The sequence below is a fragment of the Macrotis lagotis genome, chromosome 1 (assembly GCF_037893015.1).
Source record: "Macrotis lagotis isolate mMagLag1 chromosome 1, bilby.v1.9.chrom.fasta, whole genome shotgun sequence".
Classification (NCBI taxonomy): Eukaryota; Metazoa; Chordata; class Mammalia; order Peramelemorphia; family Peramelidae; genus Macrotis; species Macrotis lagotis.
In genome coordinates this window covers 905,882,072-905,903,294 of record NC_133658.1, presented here as the reverse complement: position 1 = coordinate 905,903,294, position 21,223 = coordinate 905,882,072, and positions in this window count along the sequence as shown.

Here is a 21,223-nt window from a genome sequence, read left to right as displayed (position 1 = left end):
CCTCTCTTGGAATCTCAGTTTATCCATCTTACTGAACCAAGTGATCTCTAATCCTTGCAGCTCTGAAGCTGATTTTGGAATGAGAGAGTCTAAAGGACAATGTCATTTATGATCATTAACAAATGCTAATTGATCAAGTATCTGTAACCCCAGTGATTTGTACATAGAAGATGTCTGATAGCTATTTGTTGATTGTATATAGTCTGTTCCAGGAGACTGACATATTCCCTTGAGTCCTCAAGAGTCCCACTTTAGTCTGAAACAAGTAAATTGAGTTACTCTGTCGGATTCGTGCATTCAGAGCTATTAGAAATACATGTATTAATTATGTATATTCCTGAAAGACTTGTGGCCTACATGGATATCTCTTTACTATCAGACTACCTTCTGGTGTGGGGGAGGGGAAGTGAGATTGGGGGGGAAATTATACAATTCAAAAAATAATTAAAAAATTTTTAAAAAGAATTGTAGTTTCTGGGGTGGGGTGGGGTTTATAGATCCTCTCAAAGAGAAACCTGAGACTCCTATGTTAGGACCAAGCTTACATTAAATCAAGGATCCTAAAGAATCTGGGAGAGATTTAAGGGGAGATCTGTGAGCTTGAATGGGGGGGATGACCTCTGTATTTTCCCTAATCTCTAACTGATATTGAGCATTTGTTTCTATTAGGAATATATGTAACAGGGGCAGCAAGGTGGAATAGTGGACAGAAAACTGGCCCTGTGGTCAGGAGAATCTGAGTTCAAAGATGGCCTCAGATACTTGCTAGCTGTGTGACCCTGAGCAAGTCACTTAATCCTAATTGCCAAAAAAAAGTAGGCAGCAAACCACAGTTGTATAAGGCTTTACTAGATGGCCCAAGGCGTCCATAAAAATGGTTTTATGCATTAAGTTATAATTCCTGGTATTTAGCAGAAAGGGGAAGCAAATCTGTCAGTTATTTATGGCACTAAATCTTAGTCAGTTAGGAACAATAATTAGCCTCGGGCTTCTAGAATAGTCTAGAGATGTTGCAAAGCACTTATTCTAACAATTGCAAATATATTCAAACCAGAGGTCTTCAGTTCCATTAATAAAACATTCTAGCGTATTCTAGTCAGTTGCCTGACCATGTGGGTAACAGTTATTCTTATGATGGTGAGCTAGCAATTTAAGTTAGAAGTCTGGTTATTTAAGGTTTTTTAATTGAATTTTCTTTATCAGTTTGAGACTTGAATATTGATCTTCCTCAAATTCCTCACCAGGGCCAAGAGGTGGTATGGGATTCCCCAAAGCAAAATCAACAGACCTTGATCTCCAATGGAGTTTACCATGCTAGGAAGGATCCAAGAATGGACCCAGGAATGGATGGACATTATTTGTCAGACAAGGTCCAGAATAACAAAATTCCAAGGGGTGCCTCTGCTGGTTGGCTGCAGGAATAGATTTAGCAGAAGACTTTCTTCACCATCTACCAAATCAGAGAGAGAAAAAGAGAGCACAGTTAACTTTGATAGAGGCCAGAATATCCACTTTGATGATACAATGTAGCTCTGACGTGGCCACAGGATTCTGAGCTCAATTCCAACACTTTATGATTCTGAGGCTTCAGAGACCCTTGTTGACTATGAAATAAAATTTAAATTCTTCTGACTGTTAGTCAAGGCATCCCACGATCTGGTGGCCATCCCACACTTTGTGTTCTAAGTCAGCTGGATAGCTCCCTTTGTCCCCTGCTCCTCCCTCTTTCTTCCCCTTTACCTCTGGTTTCTTAAGCTATTCAGTAAAGCTGATCTCTTGTCACCTCCTCCAGTCAGCCTTCATCATCCCCCATCAGAAAAGATGGACTGAGTCTGGAAACTGGAGTCAGAAAGACCTGAGTTCAAATCCAGCCCATTGCAACTACTTGCCTACCCTCCATTTGCTTCAGTTTTCTCATCTGTAAAATAGGGATAATAATAGCCCTTACCTTCCACCAGGCAGAGAGGTGGCACAGGGGGATAGAGTACTGAGTCAGCAGACAGAAAGACTCCTTCTGGAGTTCAAATCTGGCCTTAGACACTTACTAACTGTGTGACCCTGGGCAAGTCACTTCATCTTGTCTGCCTCAGTGTCCTTCTCTGTAAAATGAGGTGAAGATGGAAATGGCCCATTCACTCATTGTGTCACTCTGGGCAAGTCACTTCACCCTGTTTGCCTCAGTTTCCTCATCTGTAAAGTGAGTTGGAGATGAAAATAGTGACCACCCCAATTTCTCTGCCAAGAAAATCCCAAATGGGGTCATGAAGAATTGAAGATGACTGAACAACAATCTCCCAGGGTGGTTGTCAGGATCAAATGAGAAAATTAAAAATTTAGCACATAGTAGGAAGTTTATAAATGCCAACTATTATCTTTAGTGCTATTATCATCTAATAAAAGTGACCTCTGCTAGTTTTGTGTCCCTACTAGACTAGGAATGATGACAGCACTGATTGGGTTACACAATTTTGTGTCTACCTCAGCAATACAAAACACAGTGTTCTGCTTCAGCAGCTTAATATAAATTTGTTAGAAGAAGGAATGAGATTTTTCTGGTAGTTTTCAGTTCTGAGCCTCTTATTCTATGATGCCAATGGCATTCTGTGAGTCTGAGAACTGAAAATTCCTAATCTAAGATTCTATACTAAAGTGTCCAGAGATTATGTTTAACATGATTGTGCATGTAAACCCTATATCATATTAATGGTTCTTATGGGAAGGGGGAGGAGGGAAAGGAAGGAGGAAGAAAAATGTGGAACTCAAAATCTTACCAAAAGATGAATGTTGAAAACTACATAATATACATATAATCTTTACATATAAAAAAATTAAATTTAAATTTAAAAAATGACGGGACAGTGGTGACTATAACACAAGCTGGGTTGAAAGAACTGGGATTATTTAACTCGGAGAAGATTGGGGAAGGGGATGGCTGACTAGTGCATATGATCTTCCAGTAGGTGAAGTATTGTCCTTTGAAGAGGAATTACCCTTGTACTATTTCAGCCAAGAACCACAAGCAAGTTGGGGAATAGGGTTCTAGAGACAGATCTAGACCTAATATTAGAGGAAACTTCCTAACAATTAGAAACATCTCAAAGTGGAAAAGGATGCTTTGAACAGTAATGCATTTTCTCTTCCATTTTTTTTTTTGGAGGCAATTCTGGTTAAGTAACTTGCCCAGGATCAGACAGCTTAGTTAGTGTCTGAGGCTAGCTTTGAACTCAGGTCCTCCTAACTCCTAACTCCACTGCGCCACCTAACTCTCCTTTTTAACGGTTTTCCAATAAAGACTGGATGACCATTTGCTGCCAACTTTATAATGGGGATTCTTTAAATGCATAGTTAATGCATGAGGTCACTTCCAGTTCTCCAGCTATTATTTAATTATTTTGAGCCTGAAATTCTATGATTCTGTATTTTTGAAAAAACGTTTTTGGCAATAATTATGTACTTTTAATACTCTAAGTCTGAGATTCTCATATTCTGTGAATTTGAGATTCTAGAGTTCTTTATATCTTATAAGTCTAAAATTTTTGCAACTTTTTTTTAACTTCTGTGATTCAAAGATTCTAACATTCTTTGATTCTTGAATCTGAGATTCTGACAGGTCATATGATTCCTTGAAATTCTCCGTTTCCATGAGTCCAGGATTAGAGAATTCTCTGAGTCAGAGTCTAACATTCTTTGATTCCCAGGTCCAAGATTCTTGGATTCTAGGATTGATGAGTTGGAGACTGACATTCTATCATTCCCTGTTGATTGTAGCATATTAGAATTCTGTACCCCACAGTTCTTGGAGTGGAGTGGAGGAGACGGGGGAAGGCTTCCACCCTGTGGCATCCTAACAACAGAGTGCCTCCGTTCCAACTATCAGTGGCTCCAAGATGATGGAATTCTTGAAATCTATGAGTCTAAAAATTTGAACAAAAGATTCTAACATTCTGTGATTCAGTGTTTAAAATTCTAGGATTCTTTGATTATGAGTCTGAGATTCTAACGGGCCATGATGCTTTGGGGTTAAGGTTCTATAATTCTCTCATTCTGAGTCTGATGCTAACTTTCCTTGATTTCAGGAGTCTGTGTCCAAAATTCTTTGGTGCTATGAGTCTAAGATTCTAACATTACTTGGTGATGAGTCTGAGATTCGAAAATTCCACAAGTCGAAGGCTCATCATGACCCTTTTATGATTTGGGGAGTCTGAGTCTCGAGATTCTAGAATTCTAGAATTCTGCGAGTTTACCAGACAGACTGTTCGGGGATAATACAGTTTAAGAAAGGTCTCATTTCTACAATTCTCCTCCCTCAAGCTTCTGCCTGCGATCCCATGAGGGGCCACGAGGGGGTGGTGCGACCAAGCCCCAAATTCGGCCCCCAACCCACACTAGAAGCTTCCTCCAAGCCCTGGAATATTCCGCAGACAACAAGCCTCCAGGCGCCCAGGGACCGAAGCACTTCCCGGTGTCCTGGCCCAGATTTCGCCCAGGGTTCTCCTGGCACCCGGCCCTGCTCCACTTCCCGGCGCCCCGACCTTGACTCCACGCAGGATTGCCCCCCCCGACGCCCTGAACTTGACTCGACGCAGGGTCCACTTCCCGGCGCCGTGACCTTGACTCCACGCAGGTTGGCTACCCGGAGCCCCGACCTTGACTCCACGCAGGATTGGGCCCCCCAGACTCCCTGACCTTGACTCCATGCAGGGTCCACGTCCCCACACCCTGACCTTGACTCCACGCAGGTTCCACTTCCCCACACCCTGATCTTGACTCCACGCAGGTTCCACTTCCCCACACCCTGATCTTGACTCCACGCAGGTTCCACTTCCCCACACCCTGATGTTGACTCCACGCAGGTTCCACTTCCCCACACCCTGATCTTGACTCCACGCAGGGTCCGCGTCCCCACACCCTGATCTTGACTCCACGCAGGGTCCGCGTCCCCACACCCTGATCTTGACTCCACGCAGGGTCCGCGTCCCCACACCCTGATCTTGACTCCATGCAGGGTCCGCGTCCCCACACCTTGATCTTGACTCCACGCAGGGTCCGCTTCCCGGCGCCGTGACCTTGACTCCACGCAGGATTGGGCCCCCCAGACTCTGACCTTGACTCCACGCAGGGTCGACTCCCCGGCGCCTCCATCTTGACTGCACGCAGGGCCGGCTCCCTGGCGCCCCGACCTTGGCTCCCAGTTGGGGTCCGCCTCCCAGTCTCCCGGCCCCAGCTCCTCACCCCGGGCCCCGAAGTCTGGCTTGGTTCGTTCTTCGGGGCTGTCCCTCCGGATCGAGGCTCCGGGCTCCGGGGGTCCGGCTCCCGGGGTCGGGGGCGCGTGTCTCTGCCATCCCGCAGTCTGGTCCCCCGCGCGCGTCCTCAAGGCCCGCGAGGCCACGCACGAGCGCTCCCCGGCAGAGAATGAGGCGCGATCCATTTTTACCCCGGGAGGCGCCTAAAAATAACATCCCAGCTCCGAGCAGCTCCTGAAATAGCCGCAGCCAGATATGGCAAAGCGACTCAGCGCTTCCGGGGAGCGGAAGGGGAGGGGGAGCACCCCGAAGGCCTCAGCCTGAGCCTCCCGGCGCTGCTCACGACGCCCTCCCCCGCTCAGGCCTGCAGCCCCCCGCGCCCCACCTCTCCATCCCCCATCTTTCCATCTCTGGCTCCCCATCCCTTCATCATGCAGCCTTCCAGTCTTCTCCACCCTCTCCCCCATCCCCTTTCTCTCCTTTCTCTCTCCCCATCCCTTTATCACACAGCCTTCCAGTCTTCTCCCTCCCCCATCCCCTTTCTCTCCTGTCTCTCCCCATCCCTCCATCACACAGCCTTCTTCTCCTCCCTCTCCCCCAACCCTTTTCTCTCTCTCTCCCTCCTTTCTCTCTCCCCATCCCTTCATCTCTTTGTACTCCCTCCTGATTCTCTCCATCTCAAAATCCTCTCTCCATCCATGTCCTTCTATCTCCCTCATTTGTCTTTCCAGCCTTCCCCCACCTCCAACTCTTCATCCCATCTCCCTATCTTTTTCCATACTCCATCTTCCCCCTCATTTTCCATTTCTCTTCTCTCCCATCCGCATCTCAAAGGTGAATCTTTCCATCCCCATCTCTTCCCCTATTCATCCCTCCATTTCTATCCTAAACCTCTTTGCTCTGTTTTTTCCTTCCCTTGAATCTCTTTTATTTTCATTTCATTTCACATCTGTATCTTTCCAGCTCCTATCCCTATCTTTCTATTCTTATTACCTCAAATTACCTCCATTCCATAGAGAGAAACAATATCAAAAGATGTTGGAATTAGAAGACACTGGTGTGTCAGTCCTTCCAATTCCTACCTGAAAAACCTTGGATAAATCATTTAACTTCTCTGGCCCTCAGTTTCCTTAAACTGCAAAGTGAGGGCATTGGACGAGATGATCTTTCTGGAGATAGATGTCTGGGGTAAGGGAGGGAGAGGAGTTCAAATTCCCTCAATCCCAAGAACCCACTGAGAACCTTCCAGGACTCAGGGAAGGGGTTCACTCTGGGATTCAGGAAGGAAAGGTCACTTGGAGTGCAGTCCAGAGGCCTTCCTGGAGGAGTTTTAAGAAGCTGTGAACTCTAAAACTAGAAGCAACTTTAAGAATATGGGTTAAAATGACATAACAAAAAATATAGATTAGGGGCAGCTAGGTGGCACAGGAGTCAGGAGTACCTGGGTTCAAATGCTTAATAATTACCTGTGTGGCCTTGGGCAAGCCACTTAACCCCATTTGCCTTGCAACCCCCCCCCAAAAAAATAGAGAGAGAGATTAGACATGCAATTTTATTCTCAAAACCTATACATGGAGACAATCCAAGATAGTCCACTTCACATCCATCAGATGTGATAACAGATTCAAGATGCTCCTAACTGAGGGAGACACAAGCATTTTTACAAAGAATAGGAAACAAACATTAACCATTTAGTGGCCTAACCACAGAAATTGCACAATACCTCTGCTCAAAACTGCTTTACTCAGATTATGATCTTTATTATCTTAAAATCTGGTTGCCTTTTCCTGGGAGGATGGTCTCAGCATTGTCGTCCTAAATATATAGTCTTAATTTTTAACTAGGGAGCAAGGTGATCTATATGAATCCTAATATCCTCTAAAAGAAATTATCTTTTCTCACAATATAGTTTTGTAAAAGTATTCTTTCACAAAGCCCAGCATGACCTTTGTAGAAAGATGAGGACATTCCAGTCTGAACCTGGTGTGTGGGTATAGAGAGAATACCAGTGTGGAAGAGCAGAGGAGAGAGATAAGGGAAGTTTCAAGGCTCAAGTGGTGGCTGGCTTTAGGGTTCAGATCAAATCTTGACGATTCAATCTGGGGCTGGGGTCATAGTCCAAGGTCTGATCATAGAATTCCCCATAGGATATGGGGTCAAAGTCTCCACTCAGTCTGGCACCATTGGGAAGGGCAAAGCTGAAGTCAGCGACCTATGAGGGTCATCTCCAGTTGTCCTGATCCATATCTGGCCACTGGACCCAGATGGCTCCAGAGAAGAAAGTGCCTCACTCAAATCCAATTCACGAGCAAGTCATGGTATCACCTCCCTGATATCATGGTCTTCTTTGAGAATAGATGACAGACAACAATCATGCTCCAGATGCTAACTAGCCAAGGTCCAGATTCTGACTAAAGCCAGGGTCAGGGCTCCGCCTAAGGCCAGAATCAAGGCTTCTTGATGCAGCCGGGGCCGAGCATGTTCTGTGTTCTTCCTGGGGCTAGGTCTGACAGGAATAGGAAGCTACTCAAAAGCAGATATTCTCAATATCTCCAGCACCTAGCCCAAGGCCAGTTCCTTCCATTGTTGGGCTCTGGCCATAATCCAGGGCCTGTGGTCATTTGGGGTTGAAGTTAGGACTCAGATTAACATCTGGGCCAAATTTGGGCCTGGTCTGGGCCCTGAGTTTTGATTGGGTGCTAGGATCAAGTTGATGTCTGAGCAGAAGTGGAGGCTTGCTCCAGGACCCTCTTAGTCTTGAGATAAGGTCAAAGGTGAGGTACAAGCCAGATTCAGAACACAGTTGAGGAGTGAAATCGGGGTTTAGTGTTGTTGTTTGTCCTTCATTCTCAGAGGACCATGATCTCAGTGAGGTGATGCCATGACATCCAAGTGAATTGGATTTGATTCAGGGAGGGCTGTGCAAAGCCAAGGGACTTAGTGTAGGACCAGGGTGAAGGGATAGTTGGAAGCAAAGATATAACTAGTGTAGACAGGGTGATGGCTCCGGCTCCTCAAATTTAGGCAGTACTGGCAGTTCTTGGACTGTCTCAGAGAAAGAACTGAACTTAACACAAAAGTAGTTCCCATCATTAAATAAGTTTAAGCCCTAGCATTGTTATACCTTTAAGGTTTGCAAAAATTACTTGGTCCTCACAGTAACACTGTGAAGTAGAGGCTGTTATTAGCCACATCCGACAGATGAGGAAACTGAGACCTAGCAATGTCACATGACTTGCTCTAGGTCCCACAGTTCATATGTAACTGAGGCAGGACATGAATTCAGATCTTCCCATCTTCATGTCTAGCAGCCTCTGTCCTCTGCACCCCCATGAGACTGAAAGTTGGAGAAACAAGTTCCTCCTATCTCACTGAGGATTCATCCTCTTTGGCAATATTCCCTCCCTCCCGGGCTCCATAGTTTCTCTGGTAGCAACTTCATTGGGACTCAGGAATCTTAAAGGCCAACATGGCCTTAGTCAGTCAGTATAGGTGAGGCCCTGGATTAAATCTTAGAATGTTGAGAAAGGCAAAAACAACAAAAAGCATTCCCTCCCTTAAGGGGCTCACAATCAAATGAACCTGACCTTGGTCTCTAAGGTCTTCCCCCCCCCCCCAACTAACTTTCCTAAGTTAGCTTTTACTAGACTCAGAGTATTTTGTGTCCTTTTCTTCAGCTGCCAGAATGAACTAAATCCTCCCTCTTGAGTAAGAGGTCTAGTGAGGTCAACAGTAGGCCTTCAAGTAGGCCAGCAGCCAGAGTTTAACAACCAGGCTGAGGGTGGCACCAAGATGGCAGAGTGTGAAGGTAGAAGCCCGGCAGAGTCCAGGGTCAGAGCATTAGAGTTCAGACCAAAGTGGACATCCCAAGTCAAGTCAATATGCACTTATTAAATGCCTACTGTTTGCCAGGCAGCTAAGTGGCAACAACAAGATATATAATAGGTAGATCAGATATAATTTCAGAGCATTAAGGGAAGCTGGGAAAAGTTTTGCAGAAGGTGAGACCTTAACTAAGACCCAAAGGCAGTAAGGAGGCAAAGGGGAAGAGGGGGACAGCTTCAGCCTTGGGAAAACATCTAGTGAAAACATTCAGTCATGAGATGGATGTGAAGAAGAACAAGGTCAGGATCACTGGATCAAAGAGTAGGTGGCAGGTATAAGATACAAGGAGACTGGAAAGGGATTGAGGGGGGAGTCAAAAAAGATCTTAAAAGACAAATAGGAGATTTTATGTTCAATCCTGGAGGTAATAGGGAGACATTGGAGTGATAGTGAGGGGGTGATATGGTCAGACTCAGAAAATTGATACCTGAGTGAAAGAAGGACTGTTGTGGGGAGAGACTTGAGGTAAGGAGGTGAGCCAACAGATATGGACAATAGCCCAGGTGGGAGGTGATGAGAGCTGTGTCAGAAAGAAGGGGGTGTTTGCGTAAGATATTACAACACCAGAGACAAGCTAACTTGGAGATTGGTTGATGAAATGGGAATAAAAAAGAATCAGGTCAAGGATGACCCTGGGCCCTTCTGGTCCCTTCAACAGTCATAAGGAAGTTTAGAAGAAGGTGGAGGAAGGAAGGAAGGATGAGATCCAGAGCTGGGCTCAAGGCTAATGTTAAAAAGGGCAAAGTTCTGCAAGGTTCAAGCCTCCCCTGGCTTCAGGTCCCTGGTGAGACAAGGGTCAAGGATGAATGAGTGTGAGTCCCAACATCAAGGTTCAATCAAGGTTCAATCAAGGTATCGGCACAATTTGGAGTTGGAGCCTGGATTCTACCACAAATAGAGGATCAGGACTCAATCGGAGTCCAAGGGTGGGGAATCTTTTCACTGCCAAGGGCCCTTTGGATATTTTTAACATCATTTGTCGGTCATACAAAATTATCGTTTTAAAATTAGCCTGCTATGTTTGGTCAAACATGTCATTAATTCACCCTAGAGAGCTCCTAGATTTTTTTGTATTTCCAGTCATGCAGCATGATAAATGATTTCCAGGGCCTTACACAGGTGGACTAGACTGAGGTCAGAGTCCCTAATCAGAACTCAAGTTGGGGTTAGGATTCAACATGGTGCCAAGGTCAAGACCCATTCTGGGTCTGCAGTCAACCTGGATTCGAATAAATTTGGTTCTCCTGTGTTTTGTGTGAAGGCTTCTTCAGCCACTATAAGGATCAAGTAGTTTCACACTAATTACCAAGGATAATTAGCTAAAATAGGAAACAGATTCCTCCCACTCCCATCTCTCCCTGTACCTCACCCTGAGCTTTTCACTGTCCTCACCTCACAGATTCTCTGGTATTAGCTTTGGCATTCTCTACTAGGGTCTTCTTCCTTCCTTGGGACCTCATTTCCCAAGCTGTTTCCTGCTACCACTCCCTCCTATCTCCCACCCAGATTGGCTGCAAATTAATTTTTGGACATATTTTGTATATCTTGTTACAAAAGGTGCCCAAATAATGGGTTCAGAATTCACTCTGGGGATCAAGGGTGAGGGCCAATCTCGGATTCAGATCAGGTCTTACAGCAAGATCAAGTTCAGGCTTTGTCCCTGGGTTCCAGTGCTAGACTCAGGGATAAGTTTGGAACAGGGTGCAGGGCTTAGTCCCATGCCAAGGTTTAAGGCTCCATGTAGAACTAAAGAGTTCAGTTTACAGCTGATCTCAGAACCCAGAATAGGACCAAGGTCAGAACTCCAATTGTATTTCATTGTGGAACTGAGGTCAAGACCCCAAGCTGGGTTACAGTGAGAGATATAACTAAGGAGATTGACTGGACCTTTGCCAAAGGGCCACAGTATTAAGAAGTCATTAAAAGCAATTGAACTTCTTCAGTATCAGAGAAACCAAGAGTTTACTAACTGATTAGCAAGGGAAGTTAGTTAAAAATAGTAAGCAATTTCTCACCACACCCCCACCCTCTGGCATTCTCCCCAGCCTGTCTTCACACTCCAGAGCTCCCTTGCTGGTGGCTTCTCATTGCCCTTTGGTCTTCAGGGCGGGAGTCTCTTCTACTCTGGCCCTATGTTTCAAGATGTCTCTATCTCTCCCCTAAATAAATGAACATTAGATTGCTTTTTGGTCACATTTCATACTCATCTAAGCACAGTTTTTTTGTTGTTTGTTTTGTTTTTTTCCTTTGTTGCCACATATTCTTAGATTCTGGGGTTAGAATTGAGTCTGGGGTCTTAATTCAGGGTTAGTGTCCAAACTCCCTCTGGAGCAGTGCTCTAATTCTGAATGAGGACCAGAGGTCCAAGACAAGGATTTTCTATTAGGTAAGTTAGGTCTTTGTCTTAGGTTGGGGTCAGGTCTCAGGTTGAGCTTACAGCTTAGCATTTGGCCAAGATGCAGGATAGCAGGTGGGGAGCCAGTTCAGTAGGGTTAGGTAGTCTAGGCTTACAGCTCAGTCCAAGACTGGGGTTAGGACCTCAGTTTGGACCTCAGGCCTTATTCCTCGGGAAAGAATCCTTCTGGAGCCAGGATTTACTGAGTCTTTAGACCTCATGATTTTCTTTATAAAATGAAACTTAGGGGCGGCTAGGTGGCACAGTGGATAGAGCACCAGCCCTGGAGTCAGGAGTACCTAAGCTCAAATCTGACCTCAGACACTTAATAATTACCTAGCTGTGTGGCCTTGGGCAAGTCACTTAACCCTGTTTGCCTTGTAAAAACCTAAAAAATAATAAAATGAAACATAGTAAGCTTAGAATGAGGAAAGGACTGGGTTCAAATCTTGTTCCTAGTATGTGACCAAATGACTGTTTCCCACCCCAGCCCAGTAGGCTGTGGTTAAGGTTTAAGTATGAGGCCACAGTAGCATTTCAGTTCGGAGAAAGAGCCAGCTGTTCATTATTCATTCCTGGCCTGGAGTCAGAGTCAAAAATATAAACATAGGGCCCATTTTTGAAAAGTCAGGTCTAAATGGAGGGCAAGTATTAGGATTCAGTCTGAGACCCAATCAAAGCTAGGCCTGGAGTCCCAGGGTTCAAGACCAAGGTCCCTTTAATCCAGGCTCAGACTTTTAGGGTCCACATCACACCCATCAGTTAGGGAAATGGTTGAACCAGTTACATCACTTGAGTGTGTTGGAATTCAATTGTGAGGTAAGAGAGGATGAAGGGGATGGTTTTGGGAAAACTTGGGAAGATTTGTGTGAACTGATGCAGAGGGAAATGAGCAGTATCAGAACAATTTATACAAGGTCAACAACATTATAAAGAAAAACATCTTTGAGAAACTGAAAAACTCAGATCAGCACAATGGCCAATGGTGATTCAGGTGGATAGATGATGAAGAATATCATCTACCCCTGGAAAAGGAGGTGATAGATGAATGAGATGTATTTTTTGATATGATTAATATAGGAATATACATATTTGTTACAAGTTTTTTTTTCTCTCCTTTTGTTTTGTCAATGGCGGTGGAAGTAAGAGAAAAAGACAATTAGGGCACAAAGGGAAAAAAAAACAGTCTATAGCCGAAGTCAGGTTTCCATTCAGAACTGGAGTTAGGTTCAGTTCAGGGTTGAGGGAGTGTGGTTCAGTTTGGGGCTAAAGACAAGCGTGAGTATCAAGCTAGATCAGGGCTTAAAGCCTTTGGAGATCTAAAGCCAGGGCTTAGTTAGGGGTCATTCTGGGATCTCATCATGAAAGGGTTTGTGCCAGGCCTGGGGTCAGGGCTCTATCTGTGACTGAAATTGGGGTTCCTTTTGGTCTTCAGGGGTCAGGGTTCTATCAGCATAGTCAAGATTCAATATATAGGGGGCAGCTAGGTGGCGCAGTGTATAAAGCACTGGCCCTGGAGTCAGGAGTACCTGGGTTCAAATCTAGTCTCAGACACTTAATAATTACCTAGCTGTGTGGCCTTAAGCAAGCCACTTAACCCCATTTGTCTTGCAAGAAAAACCTAAAAAAAATTCAATATGCACTTCCTGGTGTAGCCCCTCCTCTGCCACTCCCCCTCCCTCCCTCACCTATAACTTCCCTTATACAATGTCCCAGGGGTCTTCAAGGCTGGTGACTCAATCTCCCTTTCCACAGATCTTCATGGAACTATGGAGACCCAAACCCTCTCAACCCCTCTTCCCTCGATTTGGTTTCAGATGATTTTAGGGTAGGGTCTCAAAGAAGGGGGGATTCATCCCAGAATCAACATCTGTTTTGGTCTGTGATTTGGATCAAGTCTGGGATGAAGGTCAGAGTTCAGTCTTGCCTCAGTGGGCCAAATGGTCTTGGGTGAAGTTCAGGGCTAGATGTGGTATCAGTGTGAGTGATCAGGCAACCATCAGGGCTGAATGAGGGACCCAGGTCAAGGATAAATCTGGGGCCGAGTTCAGGATTAGTAGTGGAAATTGAGGCTCATTCTAGGGATGGGGTCAGGGACCAGACTGGGGTCAGGTTTCAATGGAGCCTCAGGTTAGTCTGGACATCAAACAGAGGAGTCAGTAGAAGGTCAGAGGTCAGGCTGGAACAGGTCAGGGTTCATTTCAGGGCTGGAGTCAGAATTCAATTTGAAGGTGAAGTTAGAACTGTGAATCGATGAAGATTCAGTATGGATCCAGGGTCAAGGTTCAGTCTAATAGGAATTGGCCGGGGTCAGTCAGGGTCAGGGTCAAGGTTAGTTTGATTCATGGGTTCAGGGCTCCAGATTTGTCTTTTGTGAAAATATAGTAGAGGCTTGGTGTAAGAGTTCACCCTGGAGCTATGGGTGGGCCAAGGTCAGCACTGGGGCTGGGGTGGGGTCAAGGTCAAGGGTGGTCTGAAATTCAAGGAGGAGGGCTCAGTCTGTAGCCAGCAAAAAGACTGGGGGTGGGGGTGGGAGTGGGGCAGAGTCATCCAGGCTCTTCTTGGGGCAAGGTTCAGGACTGTTCAGGATCTGAATGAGGTGAATTTATCCTCCAGTTCAGAGTTCAGCCTATTCCTGGAGGTCAAGGGGTGAGTCTGGGCTGAGGGCTCAGCCTGCATCTGGATTTTCAGGGATCAGTTGGGGGGGCTCAGATTGAGCCTGAGGGGCTTAATGTGTGCCTGGATTTAGGGGTCAGACTAGGAGGCTCAGAGAGGGTCTTGCTATGTACCAGGATTTAGGAGTGAGTGGGGGTCTCAGATTGAGTGGCAGGGCTTAATGTGCACCTAGATTTAGGCATCAGTCTGGAGGGGGTTCAGACTGGGTCTGAGGTAGGACTTAATGTGTACCTAGATTTTGAGATCAGTGAGGGGGCTTAATGTGTGCCTGGATTTTTAGGGGTCAGACTGGGGGGGCTCTGTCTTGGGGGAGTCAGTCTGAAGTGGGGTCAGTTTGTGAGTCTGTGGTGGTACTGGGGGGGTGTATGCCCGACCATCAGGCCTCCCGGGTCCGGGAGCCGGCCTCAATCAGCACCTGGGCCAAAGTGGGTCCCGCAGACCTTCCAGGAGGGCCCCGGGAGCTGGGGCCAGGGCGGGCCGGCAGAGCCAGGCTGAGCGGCGGCCAGCGCGGGATTGGCCCGCTCCGCCGGCGACGTCACAGGGCGCCGGGGCCCGGCCCCGCCTCACCTGCTTACATAACCTAGCCCGGCCGGATGGCCTCTGTCCCAGGAGTCGCACAATGGGGGGCCGGAAATGGGGGCGGGCTGCCCGCACCCCAAGACCCCCAGCCCCTGCTCGGATCCCCCTCCCCTGCAGCTCTCTGGCTCCGCCGGCGCGGACCCCCGACCCCCACCCCCGCCGCCGGTCTGGCTCGTCTCCGGCTGACTCGCTGGCTTGCTTTCTGGCTCCAGTCTTCTTATCTTTGTCTCTCTGGCATCTCGGCACCTCTTCTAGCCTGGGTGTCTCTGAGGGTCTCTGGATGTCTCCGTCTGTCTCTGCTTCTTGTCTCTGCCTCCCTGGGTGTCTCTGGGTCTGGCATCTCGGCATCTATCTCTCCTAGAATGGGTGTCTCTCTGCCTATGGGTCTCTGACTGTATCTGGCATCTCTGCATCTCTTCGAGCCTGGGTGTCTCTGAGGGTTCTTGATGTCTCTTGTCTATCTTTCTCTGCCTGTGTCTCCCCGTGTGTCTCTGACTGTCTGTCCAGCATGTCTCTGCAGCTCTTCTAGCCCCGAGTGTGTCTGTGGGTCTCTGGACAGTCTCTGCCTGTGTCTCTGGTTCTTGTCTCTGTCCTCCCTGGGTGTCTCTGACTGGGCCTGGCATCTGCATCTCTTCTCTCCCTCGGTGTCTCTGACTGGGCCTGGCATCTGCATCTCTTCTCTCCCTCGGTGTCTCTGACTGGGCCTGGCATCTGCATCTCTTCTCTCCCTCAGTGTCTCTGACTGGGCCTGGCATCTGCATCTCTTCTCTCCCTGGGTGTCTGAGTGTCTCAGGGTTGTCTCTGCCTGTCTTTGTGTCTCTGTTTCTAGTCTCTGCCTCCCTGGGTGTCTCTGGGTCTGGCATCTCGGCATCTCTCTCTCTCCTCTGTTTCTCGCTGCTCTGCCTCCCTGGCTGTCTCTGGCTGTCTCCGCGGGGGAAGCCAGCTCCCAGCGTGTGTGTGTCAGTGTGCCTCCTTCCTGTTCTGGCTCCAAGCTGTTCCCAGGCCCCTCCTCCCCCCAGCCGTGGCCCAGAGACCCAGTTCGCAGCGGCTGCGGTGGCTGTGGCTAAATATTTGTCTCCTAGCAACTTGCTACCGCTGCCGCCGGGCTGGGCTGGCCAGGGCCGGGTTGGCCAAGGCTGGGCTGGGCTGGCCAGGGTTGGGACTGCCCCAAGGAGGCCCGGACTCGGGCCTGGACGTCCCGTGCTGGGCAGGCCAGGGGGGGGAGGAGAAGGGGGGGGGACGGGAACGGGGCGGGAAGGAGGCTTCCTCCAGAGACACACAATGAGAGAGAGAAAAACACTGAGAGATAAACAGAGAGAGACACACAGGCGGCCAGAACAAGAGAGAGACACTGCGAGAAAAACAGAGAGATAAACAGCGTCCGAGCTGGGGACACCAGGCGCACAGGACCCCTCAGACCACCAGATTGTAAGCGGAAGGTTGACTAGGCTGAAAGGCACGAGAGGAGAGGCCTCCGCACCCACTCCGTTTCTAGTGTGTGACCACAGACACTTCCTTCAGCCTCTCGGGGACTATTTCCTCCCTTGCAAATGGGCACAGTACCAGCTTTACCTGCTTTCCCCGGTGAGGTGAAGATAAAAGAAGCGCAGGCACTTAAAGGAAGGGCTATGTAAGTGTCAGCTAGGGGAGCTCTAAGGGCCCTTTCTTAGAGCATCATAGAACTCAGAGGATTGGAGCCAGGAGAGGAGCTATAGAACAGAAATTCAGAAGTGGGAGGACCCTTAGAGCAGGGAACATCAGAGCAGAGAAGGATCTTAGAACCTGAAGTGTCAGAACTAGGAGGGTCCTTAGAACAGGCAATGTCAGAGCTGGGTGGGAGCTTAGAACATGGAATATCAGAATTAGAAGGGACCTTAAAATAATGTCAATTGGGAGAGGCCCTAGGAAAAAAATTCAGTTAAAACCTTTAAATGCTTCTGACAAGGGACCCTAAATTACAGAATATAGACTCTGAGAGCTAGATAAATGCTTCCTCAAGTTTGTCTAAGCCAATGATTTTATAGAAAGGGAAACTGAGGCCTAAAGAGGGCCAGGACCAAGTCCACAGAACTCTCTGAGGGAAGCTTGCAGGTGCACCAGTCCAGACACAGCTCTCACTGATAGCAACACACCCAAACACACCATGGGATAAAGAGACACTGCAGGCAGGAACTTGCATTCCCCAACACACCCACTTACAATCTCAGGCACGAATTTAGAGGGTGTGAGGTGGGGCACACCCACAAGCCCAGCCCCATGACACCCCCTCCCCACACTCCCATTTTCAGTTTGTTATTAAAAATGTTTTAAGATCATAATGGCCTGCTGGGAAAATTATATATATATATATTTCTATAAATTTGGGATAAGGAGAGCCAGGAAAGGACAGGGTGCAATACAAAGTGTCAGAGCTTTGGAATGGATTTACCATAACCTTAACCCTGTAGTTTTATGGAGGAGGAAACTGAGACCTGACAGTGGTAATGTAATTGTCCCAAAGCTACACCAGGAGTTAGTGGAGTAGGAGGCTAAAAGTCAATGAGAAAGTGAGGAGGGATTCAAATTCTGAGCCAGTTTCAGGCAGGAAAATGTTCCCCCTTCTCATCCTTCCCAGCCCTTCCCTGTCTCAAACAAATGTCTTCCCCCTCCCCCAACTCCACACTGACACAGATTCCGAGTCACACAGAGCCCAGAGCTATTGCTCACACTCACAGATGGAAGACAACACACACAGATACACACACAGAGTTCACTTCCTCCCCCCCAGTTTTTCTAGTTTTCTGCCCCTAAAAAACCTTTCCACAGTCAGACATCAGAGGCTGAGACTCAGAGATATACACATGCTCAGACTCCAACACCAACGCCCCCTCCTAACATGCACACACTTAGATCAATATGACTTCTAAATGATGTTTCTATCAGCTCCCTCTCTTTTTCCATCTCCCTGTCAAATTATGTGGAATGTCAGCTCATCTAGGGATTGGAGAGAGACCTGGTTCATTGTTTTCCCCATTTTACATAGATGAAAAACTGGGAAATAGAGTTAGAGTTCCCAAAATCACAATGGTGGGGCTGGGAGTAAAATGGAAGCCAATCCGCTCTCCCTGTCCATTGTTCTGCCCCTCCACTCACTGGACCTGTCACATCTCTGCCATGATTCACATTCCTTTTATGGCACCCTCTACTAGAGTGGAAACTTCTCGAGGACAGGGACTACTATCTTGAATTTGATATTTGTAAATCCAGTGATGCACAAAGTCAGGCAACAGTCCATACTGAATTTAATCATTCTTTTAATTTTCAGCTCAGGGGTTCATGTCCCAATCTCTAGAAAACACTATTTATTGAATTAACATTAAATAAAAATATGAGGGGCAGCTAGATGACCCTGGAGTCAGGAGGACCTGAGTTCAGATGCAGCCTCAGACATCAGACACTTACCATCTGTGGGACTCCGGACAAGTCGCTTGACCTCCTTGCCTCCATATATATATATATATATATATATATATATATATATATAGTTATAGTTATATAGTTATATATAGTTATATAATGTATAGTTATAGTTTATATATAGTTATATAATGTATATATTATATATGTATGTATGTTCTGGATATGTATTCTTTGTACGAATGTGTATATCTATTATATATGAATAATCTATATCATCATATGTTACTTTATGGACCCATACAGGCGTCCCAAAAGTTTCAGTGCAGTCTTAAGCTTTAATAGCTTACAGTTTTGTTTTATTTTAGAATTTTGCAAGGCAAATGGAGTTAAGTGGCTTGCCCAAGGCCAGACAGCTACATAATTATTGTCTGTGGCTGGATTTGAACTCAGGTCCTCCTGACTCCAGGGCTGGTGCTCTATCCACTGTGCTACCTAGCCACCCCAATAGCTTAGTTTTTTTGAACCTCTTGGATAAGGATGAGGCAAGATGTGCATCATGGATAGGGAGCAAATCCCACCTGGCTCTATGATCATGGTCCCCTCATTCAACCTCAACTCAGCTAAGACTATCAGCTACCAACAAATTATCAGTGTCTGCTGGTAGAGGGGGTTTCCATACCAGGAGTTCCAGAAGTTGATTAATTCCCAGGTCAGCAATTAACCTTTGTAAAAAGCCCTTAGCACAGAGCCTGGGATACAGTAGGCATTCTATAAATGCTTTTTTTCACCACCACCCCAAATGATGACGCAGACATACACGGTCCCATTCTATTGAAGACGCATCAAATCATCATTTGGTAACAGTGACCCTCTAAGGCCTGCAAGTTCTCCCAGCCACCCAGAGGGTTGTTGTTATTGGGTCCATTTTACAGATGAGGCCCGGAAAGGTGACAAGCTTTGCTGAAGGTGGGATTGTAACCTCCTGACCAAGGCCCTTGGCTTCTTCAACGAAAACTGCGGAAATAATAACGCAAACTCCTCCAAGAGTCTGTAGAAGGAGGAAATGAGATAACTGAGATAACGCACCGGAAACCATTTTGCAGACGTGAAAGTGATCTCCAAGCGTCAGCTGCTCTGCTCCAAGGCCAGGCCCTCGGCCAGCAGGGCCAGGCTGCCCTGGCAGCGCCAGCCACGCTGGGCTTCGCAGTCTCGCAGTGTCTCTTGTGCCAAGCGCACGCTGTCTGGTCTGTGCCCGCGCACACGCGCCGCTTCGCCCGCTGCCTGATGAGAAGCGTCTATACAGGCAGCCGGGCGGCGCAGAGCCAGGCCGCGTGTGGAGGGCAGCGCCGTCCCGGCGCAGTGCGGCCCCCCGCGGCCTGCCGCTCGCTTCCCCGTGGGCCTGGGCAGCGCATCTTGCACTAAGGCCTCGGACGCCTCTTCCCTCCCCGGCGTGGCTGGAGCGGAGGAAGGCTCCGCCCGCGACCACTCCCGGAGGGCCCCTGGCCACCGGGTGGAGGGGCTGCCCGCAGGCTGCCGGCGGAGATGCCGGTGCTAGGAGGCCTCGGGCGGGCGGAGAGCGTCGGCCCGGCGCCCGCTGCGGGCCTGGGGCTCCGGCCGGGGTGGGAGGGAGGGGACGGGGCAGAGTAACCCGGGCCCGTCGCGGTCCGGAGCTCGGGGAGCGCCTGGCCGGAGCGGGGGGAGGGGAAGAGGGCGCAACACGCCTGCGCGCCGCGGCCCAGGCATGCGGGGTCCCGGCGTTGCCCGGGGCGACGCCGCGCGCCCGTTGCCAGGAAACGTCAACAAAGCAACGGGCTCCGGCGGGGCCGCGCGCTCCTCCCCCGGCCCCCCCCCCCGCCGGCCCCCGGACGCGGTGACGCGCAGGCCCGGGAACAGGCGCCGTCGCCTAGGCGACGCCGGGCTTGTTTGTGCGCAGCCTCACTGGGGCGCGCGGGCCGGCCGGAGCCCGCAGGGACCTCCCCGCGCCGGCCGCCCAAGGGACACGCGCGGCTCCCTCGGGCGCGCGCGCGCCCCCGCCCCGCCCCCACCGCGCATGCGCGGCCCCGAGGAACGGGGGGGGCAGACCCTGCTGCGGCCGGGACCCCTCCGGCCCCTCCCCCTCCCCGCCTTCACCCTGCCCCGGCGCCCATCCCGACTGTGCCCCCCCCGTGTGACCCAGGGCCCCCCAGCCCCCGTGTGACCCGGGCCTGAGCCCCCAGTGTGACCCGGGCCTGAGCCCCCCGTGTGACCCAGGGCCCCCCATGTGACCCGGGCCTGAGCCCCCAGTGTGACCCGGGGCCCCCCAGCCCCCCGTGTGACCCGGGCCTGAGCCCCCAGTGTGACCCGGGCCTGAGCCCCCCCCGTGTGACCCGGGCCTGAGCCCCCCGTGTGACCCAGGGCCCCCCATGTGACCCGGGCCTGAGCCCCCAGTGTGACCCGGGGCCCCCCCCAGCCCCCCGTGTGACCCGGGCCTGAGCCCCCAGTGTGACCTGTGCCTGAGCTCCCCATGTGACCCAGGGCCCCCCAGCCCCCCGTGTGAGCCAGGGCCCCCCCCCAGCCCCCATGTGACCCGGGCCTGAGCCCCCAGTGTGACCCAGGGCCCCCAGCCCCCCGTGTGACCCGGGCCTGAGCCCCCAGTGTGACCCAGGGCCCCCAGCCCCCCGTGTGACCCGGGCCTGAGCCCCCAGTGTGACCCAGGGCCCCCCAGCCCGCCGTGTGACCCGGGCCTGAGCCCCCAGTGTGACCTGTGCCTGAGCTCCCCATGTGACCCAGGGCCCCCCAGCCCCCCGTGTGACCCAGGGCCCCCCAGCCCCCATGTGACCCGGGCCTGAGCCCCCAGTGTGACCCAGGGCCCCCAGCCCCCCCCATGTGACCCAGGGCCCCCAGCCCCCCGTGTGACCCGGGCCTGAGCCCCCAGTGTGACCCAGGCCTGAGCCAGTCTCTCTCTGCCCTAAAGACAGACACAGACACAGAGAGACAGAATGAGAGAGACACAAAGACAGACAGTATGAGAGAGACTGATTCAGAGACAGAATGAGAGACAGATCGA